Source organism: Pongo abelii, chromosome 7 (genome assembly GCF_028885655.2).
Source record: "Pongo abelii isolate AG06213 chromosome 7, NHGRI_mPonAbe1-v2.0_pri, whole genome shotgun sequence".
Lineage (NCBI taxonomy): Eukaryota > Metazoa > Chordata > Mammalia > Primates > Hominidae > Pongo > Pongo abelii.
In genome coordinates, this window is record NC_071992.2 from 96,774,272 (window position 1) to 96,780,290 (window position 6,019).

A 6,019-nucleotide genomic window follows, 5' to 3' on the forward strand; every position below is an offset into this window, starting at 1 on the left:
AGTATAGAATAACTGAGGAAATTTAGTGAGGTAGTAGCATGGTCAGATTTGAGTTTTTCCAAGAATATCTTGGATGAAGAGTAGAAAATGGATTGGGGTGGGACTAGGAAATTGGTGGAGAGATTTGAAAATAAAATTTACTAATAAATACTCATCCAGAAATTACCACTGAACATTTCGATATACATTCCCTAGACTTTTTGTGTATATTAATATACCATTTTCTAAATGGCATTATAGTCCACACTGCTTTAAAATTGACTTTTTCACTTAAAGAATATTCATAAAATGTATTTAAAATCTGCTATGTATCAAGCAGTATTCTAGGCACTGAGAATACAACCATGTACTCTGAATATGATTCTGTGTCCATAAGTATACTGGTACCATACCATTTTTAACGACTCCAAAGTATTCACTGATAGACACTGATAGAATGTATACCATATTATATGCCACATATAATCAATATTTTACAATAAAACATCTTGTTTGTTTCCACGGCTTTTTTGCTGCAATAGGGAATACTGTACCCCAGTGACCATCACTATGCAAATATCAAAACAGATATTTCTGGTGATATCCATAGGATACTTTTTTGGAAATGAAAATGTTGGGTCAAATAAATAGATATTTTAAGGCTTTAAAAATGTACTGCCAAATTTCTCTCCAAAATGTTTGTACCAATTGACCATCTTATTTCATGTGGATGTATGTCCTAAAAACATTCAGACCCTTTAGAATTCAAGAAATTTCAAAATATTATAAGTAGAAGATATTTTATACATATATAGTGAAGTTAGTTTTTTATGAGAAAATGGACCAAAGTTAGATAAACAATAGTGGCAGAGTTGCCCTAGTAACCAGGTTTTCTTCCTCTTCCTTTTTTTTTTGTAGACAGGGTCTCACTCCAATTGCCTGGGCTGATCTCAGCTCACTGCAGCCTTGACTTCCCAAGCTCAGGTGATTCTCCCCTCTCAACCTCCCTGAATAGCTGGGACTACAGGCACGTGTTTCCATGCCTGATTAATTTTTTGTATCTTTAGTAGATACAGGGTTTCATCATGTTGTCCAAGCTGGTCTTGAACTCCTGGACCCAAGGTATCCAGGTTTTCTGAGTCCATTACTCTTTCCATTAATCTGTGCTCCTCCTTCCAGAAAGCCTGGAACTCTTTAATCAATAAGCAAAGCAGTTTTTAATCACATCATAAACTTTATAAGAGTGTAACATGCAAGTGGATTTAAGGAACATGAGATTTTAGTTCAATTTCTCTGAAAAGCCATAATTCTTCTATGATCTCATAGCACTTTGCACATCATAACCATATGTGGTTATGTTTCTGACCTCCAGACTGTGAGCTTCTTGTTTTGTTTGTTTGTTTGTTTGTTTGTTTGTTTTTGACAGAGTCTTGCTCTGTTGCCCAGCTGGAGTGCAATGGCACAATCTCAGCTCACTGCAACCTCTGCCTCCCAGGTTCAGGCGATTCTTGTGCCTCAGCCTCCCAAGTAACTGGGATTACAGGTGTGCACCACCACACCTGCCTCATTTTTGTATTTTTAGTGGAGACAGGGTTTCACCATGTTGGCCAGGCTGGTCTGGAGCTCCTGACCTAAAGTGATCCACCCACCTTGGCCTCCCAAAGTGCTGGGGTTACAGGCATGAGCCACCGCATCCGGCCTCAGACTGTGAGCTTCTTGAAGGGGGAGCTGTACATCCAGAGCATTTCTGGCAAACAGTAGGCAGAGTTTCTGGTTCATAGTAGACACTTGGGAAATAATGTTTGAGAGAGAGAAAAATGGGGAAGAGGTTAGAAAGGAGGAGAAAGAGAAAAATAAGGAGAAAAAAAGTAAAGAGGAATGAGAGAGGAAGGGGAAAAGTGAGAGATAGCACATTGGGATGAAGACACAGGTACCTTAAGGTTGCAGACAAAGTGAGAACCATGTGCTAGAATGAAAACACCAGATAGCAGCAGATGCCACAATAGGCACTAACTGTGATTAGATGCTGATAAAGAGACAGAACAGGAGCAATTCATCCAGGAACAATTTTGATTACAAGGAAACACTGAGTATTCTTTCTGGGAGGCACTTTTGCTGTGAGATTTCCCCCAGTGAACTCTGATCGAGTAAGAAACCACAAACATCAGGCATCTGTGAAATACATTTGCCATCTGGGTGTTAACTTCCCTCTTGACGAAAATCCTCTCTCACTGGGTGAAATGTGTATTCCTGCATTTATTCTGCGGCTTGCCAAGATTCTCCACATCTAGATGCTATTCCTTCTGCTGCAAGATTCTTGATGGCAGTTCTATGCTGTGAAGAGACTATCATCCTTTACAAGTTTGTCATTGTATTAAAGTTTATATTCAATGGACATGAACACACCTGTGACATTTTCTTGGTTGCCTTATAAACTGTGTTATGGAATAAAACAACCATGAGCTCTGGTATTAAGACATGTTGAAATTTGATTGGCACTATTCACTTGCTTGTGACCTTTGGCAAGCTAGTTAATTTCTATGACACTCAGCTTTCTCATTTGTAAAATTGAAAAACTATGCTTTATGGCTATTGTTTAAATTAGCAATCTTAAATGCCAAGTATTTTGCATGTTGCCTAGCATATACTTGCATATGTTCCTTAACATATACCTTACTCAGCAGGTGGCAGCTCATATTAATAATAGTAGTAATAATAATAATATAGTCCTAGAAGACAAATCACAAACTTGGGGTTGTGTGTCCTGGGCTGGGAAAAATTAGAAAAGTTTCTCTGATGCAGAATAGCCTCTCTGAGCATCATCTTTGGTCTCAAAACTCTCAAAACACTGAGCTTTCTTTAGCAATAATTCTGGAGTGAAAGTTTAATTTTGAGACCAATCTCAGCTATAGAAATTCATAAAATTCAAAATGAGTTTTATTGATATCCATGACCCAGAACAAGATTATTTTTTCTTAAGAGATAATACCATGTTAACACTCTCTTCTTTTCATAGTGGAAAATTTCCTTCTCCAGATGAGAATATTTTTGATGTTTTAAAGATTAATATATACTTGATACAAAAATTCAAACTATATAGAAGAGAAAGTAATTGTCTCATTCTTCAGTGATCATAAGTTTTAACAATTCCATGAATACACTTTTCAGTCTTTTTCAATACATATGCAAACATACACATGGAATATGAATTTTATTAAAGACATTGGATAATATTGTGAACCCCAAAAATCTGAGACAGTTCTCAGTTAGTTTAGAAAGTTTATTTTGATAAGGTTGAGGACACACGCCCGTGACACAGCCTCAGGAGGTTTTTTTGTTTGTTTGTTTTTTGTTTTTTTTTATTTTGAGACGGAGTCTTGCTCTGTCGCCCAGGCTGGAGTGCAGTGGCGCAATCTCAGGTCACTGCAAGCTCCGCCTCCCAGGTTCACGCCATTCTTCTGCCTCAGCCTCCCGAGTAGCTGGGATTACAGACACCCACCACCACGCCTGGCTAATTTTTTGTATTTTTAGTAGAGACAGGGTTTCACCGTGTTAGCCAGGAAGGTCTTGATCTCCTGACCTCGTGATCCGCCCACCTCGGCCTCCCATAGTGCTGGGATTACAGGCATGAGCCACCACGCCCGGCCTAGGAGGTCTTGATGACATGTGCCCAAAGTGGCCAGAGCACAGTTTGGTTTTATACATTTTAGGGCTGCATGAGACATCCATCAATATATGTAAGTTGAACATTGGTTTGGTCCAGAAAGGTGGGACATCTCAAAGCAAACATGCAGGACAACTCTAAGCAGGGAGGGGGCTTCCAGGTCATAGGTAGATAAAAGACAAGTGGTTGCATTCTTTTGAGTTTCTGATTGGCCTCTCCAAAGGAGGCAATCAGATATGCATTTATCTCAGCGAGCAGAGGAGTGTCTTTGAATAGAACGGTAGGCAGGTTTGCCCCGAGCAGTTCCCAACTTGACTTTTCCCTTTAGCTTAGTGATTTGGGGGCCCCAATATTTATTTTTCTTTCACAATAGCAAGACTATGTATGTATACACTCTTCCATAACCTTCATCTCCACTTAGTAATACACTGTGGTCATCTTTTCGTGTCAGTGGATATAGATATGTCTCATTTTTTAAAAAATTGCTGCCAAGTATTCGATTTACATATGTGCCATGTTTTAACCAATACTCCGGCTTTTCATTATTAAAAATTGTTTTAGCAAACATTCTTGTACAAACATTCTTGTACATACATACCTTTGTTTAGTTGTGTAAATATTTTGCTATAATTCGTGCTAGACGTAGAATTGATGGACCAATGGTTATATACATTTAAATGTTGATATATATTTAAAGTTTTGAAGTGCCCTCCAAAGAGATCATGTTCTTTAAACTCCTACCAATAGATGACCTATTTCCTCTCAGAGGAACTGGCTTAAAATGGGGCTTGCTTTCAATGGGACTTATCACTTGAAATAGCCAAAATGGGCACAAAGCAAGTAGATTTAAAAAACACAAACTTGAGTACTAGACCAAGAACCAGAAGCTTGCACAGACCCTGGTTCACAGTAGTCAACAGTCACTCGACACATATTTGGTGACAGACTGAGTATCTGGCTATCTATCATCAAGGACCCAGCTTGGGAAAGGGCAAATAATTGAATGAGAAAATAAGTAACATATATGTAAACATTAGTATTCATGGTCTTCTGCTAAAAGTAAAAGTACGTGAGTGAAGAGTTTGAAGCAACTTCTCTTTGAAAAGACTTAGAGCAGATGATGGAACCTTTTCAAATTTCAATTGGAGAGGTGAAGTCTACAACCTTCAATTGTGTATTTTCATCAGTTTCTGAAATAATGAGGCATGTAAATTTCTGGGACTGTATCTAAGTCATAACTACTTTCTCAAGACCACTCAAGACCTTACAGCAGGGCATGGTGGCTCACAACTGTAATTTCAGCTACTCAGGAGTTTGATCAGGAGGATCACTTGGGCCCAGGAGTTTGAGACCAGCCTAGCCAACATAGCAAGACCCCATCTCAGGAAAAACAAAAAAAAAACAAAAAAAAACAGACCTTATAAAGTGTGCTTGTGAATTTGCATAGCTCTCAAGGCAGGTGATTTTTTTCTCATAGTAGGTATAGGAAACCGTTTTAAAACATTAAATTTTTTTCTGAGATAAAAAGACCTTGTGATTTTAATTCTCTTTTAATGCTGATTCTCTGAAGTGCATTTTATTAGAGAGTCTGCTACATGTACGAAAGACTATGTTGTATGAACAGGTTTATCAGTCAGGGAACTAGGTAGCCTAATCAAATTAAGAGCTAATTTGCAATAAATACACAACAATTAAAGGCACATTTAAATAGTACAGTACTTCCTTAAACATGGAAATCAACAGAGAAAAACCAGCATAAAAACTAATTCAACCTTCAGGAAACTGTTGATTGTGTTTCCTAACATTATGATTTCCATGACGAAGAGTGTACCTTTGGGACCATCTGTCCTTTTCATAACCCTCCCTTGGCTGTGTGCATCATGAAGCTGCCTCCAGTCATTAATATTGCAGAGAGCAAGGAATTCGACCAAGAATAATTTGGTTTGCCCAAACAAAAATATTAGTCATTCTTCAGAGGTATATCCATGAATACAAATGCTTGAAAATTTCTTTTAAAATCTCTGTTAATAATTGCTACTAGTGTTAAATAATAATGAATGAAAATTCTAGGTAGCAACAGTTTCATCTAGTGCAAATAAAGAGAACCCCTTGATTATTTCTGAGTAGATTAACACTGCGTGTGTGTGTAAAGAATCATGCATTACTTTGACAGAATTGATTTTTTTCAGGATTTCTCTTATGTCCTTTTTTTCTGGGGAAATCATTTAATGTTTTGGCAAAAAAATTGTGGAGTTTGTAAGTTCATTTGTACGTTGAAGCCTGTGCTTTTTCATATAATCATTGAAGTTTAACTCTATATTTTTAATATTTGTGTTGCTGCTCCAAGATATTCCCTGGAATATACTTATATTCTTT